This window comes from Salvelinus fontinalis, chromosome 34 (assembly GCF_029448725.1).
Source record: "Salvelinus fontinalis isolate EN_2023a chromosome 34, ASM2944872v1, whole genome shotgun sequence".
Lineage (NCBI taxonomy): Eukaryota > Metazoa > Chordata > Actinopteri > Salmoniformes > Salmonidae > Salvelinus > Salvelinus fontinalis.
The window spans coordinates 24,447,812-24,458,656 of NC_074698.1; positions in this window are offsets into that span (position 1 = coordinate 24,447,812).

Below are 10,845 nucleotides of genomic sequence, written 5' to 3' on the forward strand. Positions count from 1 at the left end.
AATTATGTTTTTTCCCCTCAATCTACACATAATACCCCATAATCACAAAGCAGAAACAGGTTTTTAGAAATGTTAGTAAATGTATTAAAAATAAAAAACAGAAATCTCACATTTAAATAAGTGTTCAGACTCTTTACTCAATACTTTGTTGAAGCACCTTTGGTAGCGATTACAGCCTTGAGTCGTCTTGGGTATGACGCTACAGGCTTGGCATACATGTATTTGGGGAGTTTCTCCCATTCTTATCTGCAGATCCTGTCAAGCTCTGTCAGGTTGGATAGGGAGTGTCGCTGCACAGCTATTTTCAGGTCTCTCCAGATATGTTAAATCGGGTTCAAGTCCGGGCTCTTGCTGGACCACTCAAGGACATTGAGACTTGTCCCGAAGACACGCCTGTGTTGTCTTGGCTGTCTGCTTAGGGTCATTGTCCTGTTGGAAGGTGAACCTTTGCCCCAGCCTGAGGTCCTGAGTGCTCTGAAGCAGGTTTTCATCAAGGATCTCTCTGTACTTTGCTCAGTTAATCTTTCCCTCGATCCTGGCTAGTTTCCCAGTGCCTGCTGCTGAAAAACATCCTCACAGCATGATGCTGCCACCACCATGCTTCACCGTAGGGATAGTGCCAGGTTTCTTCCAGACGTGATGCTTGGCATTCAGGCCAAAGAGTTCAATCTTGTTTCTCATGGTCTGAGAGTCCTTTAGGTGACTTCTGGCAAACTCAAAGCGGGCTGTCACATGCCTTTTACTGAGGAGTGGCTTCAGTCTGGCCACTCTACCATGAAGGCCTGATTGGTGGAGTGCTGCAGAGATGGTTGTCATTCTGGGAGGTTCTCCCATCTCCACAGAGGAACTCTGGAACTCTGTCAATTTGACCATTGGGTTCTTGGTTACCTCTCTGACCAAAGCCCTTCTCTCCCAAATTGCTGTTTGGCCGGGCGGCCAGCTCCAGGAACAGTCTTGGTGGTTCCAAACTTCTTCAATTTAAGAATGATGGAGGCCACTGTGTTCTTGGGGACCTTCAATTCTGCAGACATTTTTCGGTACCCTTCCCCAGATCTGTGCCTCCACAATCTTCTGAGCTCTTTGGATAATTCCTTCGAACTCATGTCTTGGTTTTTGCTCTGACATCCATTGTCAACTGAGGGACATTATATAGACAGCTGTGTGCCTTTCCAAATCATGTCCAATCAATTGAATTTACCACAGGCAGACTCCAATCAAGTTGTAGAAACTTATCAAAGATGATCAGTAGAAACAGGATGCACCTGAGCTCAATTTCGAGTTTCAAAGCAAAGGGTCTGAATACTTATGTAAATAAGGTATTCTTTTTTATTTTTAATAAATTAGCAAAAATGTCTAAAAACCTGTTCTCACTTTGTCATTATGGGGTATTGTCTGTAGATTGATGAGGATTTAAAAAAATCAATTTTAGAATAAGGCTTTAACAAAATGTGGAAAAAGTCAATGGAAGTAATGCACTGTATCTACACCATGACCAGATTCACGATATGATGATTACACACTAGACAGTGGAGACATATCTGGTCACTAGATCCGTTTCTACTCTAGCCATCTCATGTGAAGTTTGTTGTCATGCTATACATGTACATGTTGTCATGTCATACACATACGGCATGCTAACAAACCTTGGAAGTGTTATCCAAAGCACAAAAGGGATCTATCTGGTAACCAGACCAGAATACACATTAGACAAACAGCACATGTAGCAACTACAAACACAGTAATCATAGCAAGCATTTATATTTGCATTACATTTCCATTTTAGACATTTAGCAGATGCTCTTATGTAGAGCGACTTACAGAAAGTGCATTCATCTTAAGATAACTAGGTGGGACTTAGCAAAGGGAGCATGTGGTGAAATTTACAATTTGTCACAGATATTTCTCTTTTATTCCTATATTCAGAACTCCCAATTCCACACAGCAGCACCAGTAGTCCCTTTTGTTGTCATGTTTATTGTAGTCATGCACCATAACACCTCTACACATGGAGAGATGACGAGAAAATAATCTAGCAGAGGCCTCGTTGCGGCGACAAAGAGGGCCAGACAATGGGCGTAACAGCATTACTTCAATTCCCCTCTGACGGTGTTTTAATTTAATGAGGCACGCTCTGCGTGCTCTGTTGAGTCGCCGTCTCACTTTGTCTGGAGCAAGGTTAATCTGTGAAAACAAGGGCATGCAGGGAAAACATCAACAAGACAGAGCCAGGGCGACCTGGAAGAGTCAAGGAGCCAGATTACAACCCAGCACAAACAGGGATGGCATCACTGAACTGAGCTGAAGCACAGATTTTATATTGAGATCATGGTCTTGCATTATAACAAATTCAGCAAGACACACAATGGCCAGAGAAAATGGCTAAAATTGAAGTAGAGTTAACAATAATGCTATAGTTTATGGTGGGCTATCTTCAAAAGAAAACCCCCTGAGAGGGTGAACAAGGGAAGTGTTGGCTTTCCTGCTCCCTGTTAGAGCGTGACATAGAGAACAGACCTATCATAGTCACGGTGATGACAGCCGAGCAGCAAAAATCTCCCTTAAACACCGTGTACAAAGCCTCTGCTCTGCCACCAGCGTTGTCCCTCCGTCTGCCATCAGGGACCCCAGAGCCCAGGCAACAGTCGCCTGGCAACATCGTTAAGGCTCTAAACATATTTCCTGGCTCTACTTGCGGTAAGATATATTCTTTCAGCATGGAAACGTTATTTTATTAGCTGGTAGCGTGGAGGTTTCTGTCTCTGTGTCTATGTGCTGCTGCGGCCGCCCCCGGTGTGTTTGCTACGGCCGCCCCCGGTGTGTTTGCACTGGGAATGAAAGACGTTGGACTGCCATAGAACAGGATATTATATCATAATTAGCAGGGGTTCTGGGCTGGCACGCCGCGAGAAAACAGATGGTGCACAAATTCTATTAGCAGGGAAGAAATGGTCAAGCGGCTTTTAGAGTTGGCCGAGCCTGGCGACCTTCAAGCCAGAGAAGCTGGCCCGCTGCTCACACCCCCAAACCATCACCACCATACCTTTACTGACCTCCCACTTTTCCAATTCCAATTTGACGAGGCCTGCAGCACAAGCTTCAATTCAGGGCTTTCTCAGGTCAAAAACCCTGTCACATCACTGGACACAGTGCATTCACACCGTCTCCTCACATGGAGCTCAATGTGAAAGTCTATGAAACTGTCGTAAATCAGATTCACCCACTCGGAAATTGAGATGTAGTAGAAGAGAAGCACCATCTTCAGAAGCTAAATGACATTTTAACCACTGGGAGGCTGGAAACTCACATCATATTCCCTCCATCAACACATCTCATCCCAACTGTCCATGACATTGCCCCTCGGTCATTGCATTAGCATAACTGTTATGATCACAGCTGTAATACTTCTATTATGGGGTTATTATATAGTTATTACCACAGACAATCTAGTTTGTCCATGTTTACACATTTGTCTTTGCCTCCCACACAAACTTACAGTACCTTGGGGATTATGATTATACAAATTAAGTTAAAGCTGCTTGGTACCCAGCAGAGCAGTTCAGCTTTAGTGCCAGACTCAAAGGGACAAAAGCAATGTAACCACCTCAGGTTTGAAATAGCAACGCCCCAGTGACCAGCCACGCAACAACGCCCCAGTGACCAGCCACGCAACAACGCCCCAGTGACCAGCCACGCAACAACGCCCCAGTGACCAGCCACGCAACAACGCCCCAGTGACCAGCCACGCAACAACGCCCCAGTGACCAGCCACGCAACAACGCCCCAGTGACCAGCCACGCAACAACGCCCCAGTGACCAGCCACGCAACAACGCCCCAGAGACCAGCCACGCAGCAACGCCCCAGAGACCAGCCACGCAGCAACGCCCCAGTGACCAGCCACGCCCCAGTGACCAGCCACGCCCCAGTGACCAGCCACGCCCCAGTGACCAGCCACGCAGCAACGCCCCAGTGACCAGCCACGCAGCAACGCCCCAGTGACCAGCCACGCAACAACGCCCCAGTGACCAGCCACGCAACAACGCCCCAGTGACCAGCCACGCAACAACGCCCCAGTGACCAGCCACGCAACAACGCCCCAGAGACCAGCCACGCCCCAGTGACCAGCCACGCCCCAGTGACCAGCCACGCCCCAGTGACCAGCCACGCAACAACGCCCCAGAGACCAGCCACGCCCCAGTGACCAGCCAGGCCCCAGTGACCAGCCACGCAGCCACGCCCCAGTGACCAGCCACGCAGCAACGCCCCAGTGACCAGCCACGCAGCAACGCCCCAGTGACCAGCCACGCAGCAACTCCCCAGTGACCAGCCACGCAGCAACGCCCCAGTGACCAGCCACGCAGCAACGCCCCAGTGACCAGCCACGCAGCAACTCCCCAGTGACCAGCCACGCAGCAACTCCCCAGTGACCAGCCACGCAGCAACGTCCCAGTGACCAGCCACGCAGCAACGTCCCAGTGACCAGCCACGCAGCAACGCCCCAGTGACCAGCCACGCAGCAACGCCCCAGTGACCAGCCACGCCCCAGTGACCAGCCACGCCCCAGTGACCAGCCACGCCCCAGTGACCAGCCACGCCCCAGTGACCAGCCACGCAGCAACTCCCCAGTGACCAGCCACGCCCCAGTGACCAGCCACGCAGCAACGCCCCAGTGACCAGCCACGCAGCAACGCCCCAGTGACCAGTCACGCAGCAACGCCCCAGTGACCAGTCACGCAGCAACGCCCCAGTGACCAGCCACGCAGCAACTCCCCAGTGACCAGCCACGCAGCAACTCCCCAGTGACCAGCCACGCAGCAACTCCCCAGTGACCAGCCACGCAGCAACTCCCCAGTGACCAGCCACGCAGCAACTCCCCAGTGACCAGCCACGCAGCAACTCCCCAGTGACCAGCCACGCAGCAACGTCCCAGTGACCAGCCACGCAGCAACGTCCCAGTGACCAGCCACGCAGCAACGCCCCAGTGACCAGCCACGCCCCAGTGACCAGCCACGCCCCAGTGACCAGCCACGCCCCAGTGACCAGCCACGCAGCAACTCCCCAGTGACCAGCCACGCAGCAACTCCCCAGTGACCAGCCACGCCCCAGTGACCAGCCACGCAGCAACGCCCCAGTGACCAGCCACGCAGCAACGCCCCAGTGACCAGCCACGCAGCAACTCCCCAGTGACCAGCCACGCAGCAACTCCCCAGTGACCAGCCACGCAGCAACTCCCCAGTGACCAGCCACGCAGCAACTCCCCAGTGACCAGCCACGCAGCAACGCCCCAGTGACCAGCCACGCAGCAACGCCCCAGTGACCAGCCACGCAACAAACAAACAAACAAACCTACAAACACTCTCCCTCCCTCAATCCTTTGCCATCTTTCCCGCTCCTCTGTCTGTTCTTCACTCTCTCTCCTTCTGTCTGTCCATCTTTCAATCGTTTACAAAATGGTTCAGCTTTAATATCATCCTCTCTTGCTTTTCATCACAACCTGAGCTCTCCATAGCAGAACAAACAGGGCTCACATAATCACGTTGTCCTTCTGTAAATATCATGGGCCCCGTCTCATCTTTATTTTATCACCATCCATATCACTAAAGAACCCAGAGTGGGCCAATATCGCTTTGGCTTCAGGGTCACTGGGCCCCAGTCATATATTACATATCAACACGTGATGCACTATCATAAAGAGAGAGGATAGGGAGAGAGGGTGGGAGCAAGAAAGAACACCTACTGCACAGCATGAAGAATACAGAGACAAGTAACACAGCAGCAGGAAACACACGCAAACATGCAACGTACAAACGAGCAACATAACATCAGGATGTTAAATATGTAAATCATGTGTAAGTGGAAACATATGCATCCAAATGTTTATGAGAAGAAACACCCTTCAACAAAATGCAACACACAGCAATGAAACTCCCATTCCGGTTATTGACAGAAGCCTGTAACATAGCAGACCAATCAGAACTCATCTCTAGGCGTGTCTGGGCCCACTATTATCTCAACCAATCATGGCTAAAGGGAAGGTTCCTGTCTGTCTTTTTCCATGCCTTACCAACTAATATATCTTTTTGTATTTACACTTTGCATACTAGGTTGTTGTTAGGGACAGGGGGGTGGACTATTGTGTCGTTTTCTATTGGGCACAGGGGAGGGTAGTGTGTTTTTTTCCCGGTTTACATTAACTCTGTTGCAGGTTTTACTATATAAATTCTAAATAAACGCTTTTCTGCACGGTAACTTTTTCAATACCACAGGTCAATATGGTCTACCAGTCTATCTTGCCCTCTTTCCACCATTTATAGTGACAATAGTGGCAGGTGGATCGTTTGTCCAGATCTGCAATAGACTAACTAGCAATCATACCACACATAAAAGCATTCAAAGCTGCTCCCAATATGAATCCACAAGAACAAATAGGAATAGCTCAGGCCTGCTGCATGAAAGAACACATTGGTCACAAACCTTAATTCCACGTTGATTCAACGTATCATTGAATTGACATGGAAACAACGTTGATTCAACCAGTGTGTGGCCAGTGGAAACAGTGAAGACATGAGACACACAGCTCAAAAAGCTCCCCTATTTATCTTGTTAAGGGACAATACAATCATCTAGGCTAGCCTACAACGACACAATACAATGAATAACTGCATAATTGTTTTCAAGTGAGTCCAAAATTATACTCTAGGCTGCAGTGAAAATGACATTTGAATAATGGTGCCAAAGCCCTGTGATTTGAATGTTTCATTCCATTTGGATCACTTGTGGGTCTAGACAGTTGATAAAATCTCAAAAGGCACAGTAGCAGGCCAGTCTGGCTGTATTTTTACTTTTGATACTGAGATGCACTGTCTGTTGCGGATCATCATTCTCCTAAGTCGTCCTATAATAATGTGGCCACGTAAGTTTCCTGAATAACGGCCTGCCGGGAGCCTAACACACGCTCTGCCTCATCTCCAATCCATGCGGCTATTCCTTGCTGACCTCCAACCTAACGCTTTATAGTCTAAATATTTGTAATTTAACTTATTCAAATGTATTACCTTTTATATGTGGCATAAACAATCAGTCCAATGTTTGTATCTGATTATGCTACTTCAAAATTCTTCTTTAGGCATGCGCACGTTTGTCCATAAATGTAATTCCAGCATCCTCAAAACGGCTTTTTATATGAATAAAGTACATGTCGGATAAAACATTTAATGACAGGCCTGATGGAAGCAGAAAATGTATCGGTAAACTTCTCAAATGTCGACAAAACAAAATACGCTCGACAAGGTGTGATCTTTTAGTGTCTAAAATGTATAATGCGAGAAATTGTGAAAAATACTTTTATGCACAAATATTGATATAATAACTATCATATCTAAGTTAACTTGGAGTCACGCAATGATATATTGTGTGGTCCTCCCACTAAGTGTGTGTCCTTTATCTATTTGCACGTTTTCTTACTTGAACTGCTTTGTTGGGAAAGGGCTCATAAGTATTTTACAGTGAAGTCTACACTTGATGTATTCTCATGTGACAAATAACATTTGATTTGATAGTATGCAGTTCATTCGTGTCATGACATTGGCCTGTGGGGGAGGCTTATGACCCCCCCCCCCCCATAAATACCTTTCTCCCTTTCCTCTCTCTTGACTCTACAAAATGACTCTTGAAATGCTTTTGATTAAACATAGAGAGTCTGGGAACATCAAAAGGTGGGGGGAAAGGAACCATATTTTGGTAATCCAACCAGCTGAAAATATGCGGTGGTACTAAATGAATATGATGCCAGAAGTTGGCGTCTGAGACATTATTACTGATGATAGGATGACAAACTGTATCTTGGAAAGTCTACACATTAGAGTTATCTGATTCATATGGAATTGTTGTGCAATTTAAATGTTTAAATATGAAACTATTTGTGAAAAGATGAAATGTAATTTGGCCTCTTAATGAGAGAACGGTTTGTCATAGAGTAAACTATGCTCAACTCAGTGGCCCCGCCCATGTGAACAGACATTCGTTATAAACTATGAAACACGCCCTTCTCTCCCCTCCTATATAAAGCCCTTGACGAAAATTTTACTTCCTGTTCCGAGGACGTTAGGGCGAAAGTCCTACGTTAAAAGGGCTCAGATAATAAGCTGTTCCAAGGACGTGTGGACTCGAGGTCCCAGCGTTGATCGGACAAAGACCACCTACAGAACAAATCCAACCTACAGAACTAGGCCAAGCAAGAATCTAACAAAATTAGCATCGAATTTCAATGTGAAGGTGACGACCTACACGCCAGAAGGCTGAATTTCGACTATACCAGCCAGAATTTAGCATGAGCTTAAAGTGCAGCAACTTGGTATGAACTTTTATTCACTAAAGAAGTGATAACTCCGAGCCGTCGCGTTAGCGCAGCAACTGTAGGCGTGGGCTAGGAGAGGATGGACAGAGTATCTGTCCAACACATGACAACGGTACTACCAAGTATCCATTCTACCACCAGAGATCCATGCTGGACAAACCGGCCTTCCATCGACGACCAATCTACCGAAGCGCAGGTCAGAGTAAAAATGTATTGCATTCTCCTTTTTCAAATGGGCAGTAATTTAGAATGCATAAGATACTGTATTTACGATAGCATAGCTTCTCCCTTTGTTACTCAGACTTCCCACTCTTTCACTCAAACCCCCCCTTTCTTTGTGTAACCAGCCGCTATAACGGCTCCGTTCACCAGGTCCATCAATGTATGATTCATTCTGTGTATATGTAATTCTGTGTGATTAGTTAGGTATTTAGTAAATAAATAATTAAACCAAATGTTGTATTGCTGATTCAACTTGTTAGCCAGGGTTCATGAAGATAACCAAGAATTTACAACTTCAGATGAGACTAAACAAGGTGACGATTAAATATTGACTGCTATTGATGTAAAAGATTTCTAGGTCCTTAAGAGTTTATTCGGAAGATACCAGCTCTATAAATATTCTTTCGTGGTGCCCCGACTTCATAGTTAATTATTTACCTGATTAGCTTAATCAGGTAATATTAATTACAGAGAAATTATTTTATAGATATCACTTAATCCGGCATAGCCAAAGACACGACATAAGGTTACAGATGAAATAAGTTAAGATGAACTTCCCAGGATGGTGAAAGTGTACAGTGATGAGCTTGATGCTATTTTCAATAAATATCCAGGGTCTTATTCTGGTGACATGATCTATGCTTGGCTGCCATTTGACAAATAAAAACAATCCTGCTCTTTTGTCCATAATAATGTCATCATGTAGGCTATGCCCACACTGTATCTGTGAGCTGTTGGCTAGAGCACAGGTGTGAATACCAGGGCCCACATTAGCTATACCTACGCAACATTTGTAGTGACAAAAACATCAGTAGGCCTAGAGTTGAAATGCAGTTAGAGAAAGGCAGGTTGAGTTGTCCAGGATCAGAGTAGTATAGAAGGTGTCGTATGCTGAGGCAGTGAAGAGTAGTAGAGGAGGATGCATCCAGGGCGAGGGATCCTAAGAGGCTCCTTGTGAATAAGCCACGGCCAATAAGAGTTATTCATTTAGAAATTACAGCACTTCTTGTACTTTTTGTCCCCCCCATTTTAGGGGACCAAAAGAATTGCAAAAAAATCTCTTATATGTGTATTAAAGCAGTCAAAAGTGTAGAATTTGGTCCCATATTCCTAGCACATCAAGTTTTGTTGGACGCATTTGCTGTTTGTTTTGGTTGTGTTTCAGATTATTTTGTTCCAAACAGAAATTTAAATTGACATGACATGAAAGTTCACATATTCAGGAACTCATTTCTAACAACCAAGAAATGACTTTAAAATACCTCTCCTGTAAAGTAGTAACAGGCCCATGCCCCTGTTCAACTGCAGTGTCATATCTCAAAAACAATAGAAACCTAAGTCAATACTTTCTTTTGAAGGAGTTATGTAACTTACTCCCAGACTGCTGCAATGAGGTTATTTTCACAAAGGCAAAGTTGCAGTGAAAAGTCCCATCATATGTCATCAGTTTATCTGTATTGGTCTCATTTCCCCTCTGGCCTTCCCTCCGTCATCTGGATTACTGTTCTCCCTATCTTTCCACAGCCAATTCACCTGCTTCAGCCGCGTGGCTACATGCCCTCACCATAATCAGTCATAATCTGATAAACATGTCAGCCTAATAGTGTGCAGTAGGTCAGTGTTGCACAAAACAGATGTGTTTGTTAAGACTTCCTGTGCACACACTACAGTACAAAACGTGATGGGTCACACAGACAGACATGCACTAGCACACACACAGACAGACAGAGAGAGAGACAGATAGAAAGAGACACGTACAGACAGAGAGAGAGACAGAGAGAAGTGCTATTACTTGTCACACCATCCAACTTTTTTCAAGGCTGGTAACAGATGTTTGTCGATCAGATATCCAACCTCCTCAGCTAGATGGAGGAGAGGAGAGGAGTCATTGAACAAAGGACAGGAAACTTCAAGAGCATACTTATCTGCTGTCTAAGAGAAGAATGATATCAGCCCAGAGCACCAAGCACACACATGTCTGTCTGAAATCCCGTTCAGACTCAACACAGCTCAACAGTACATTTAACTTGCGAGAACGTGATTGTATGAGTAGTAAAAGTGATGGCTCTCACTTGCTTTACATTGAAAAAATACTGTTTTAGTGAGCTGGCATCAAATTAGTATCCGTTTTCAGTGTAATTCTTCCATGCATCAAAACTAATATACTTAGAGATCTGGATAGAGTTACAGTAGAGAATGGTTAGGTTGCAGCTAAATCTGATGACTAAGTTAATAAAACAGAGTGGTTAGTGTACTGTGCAGCTATCAC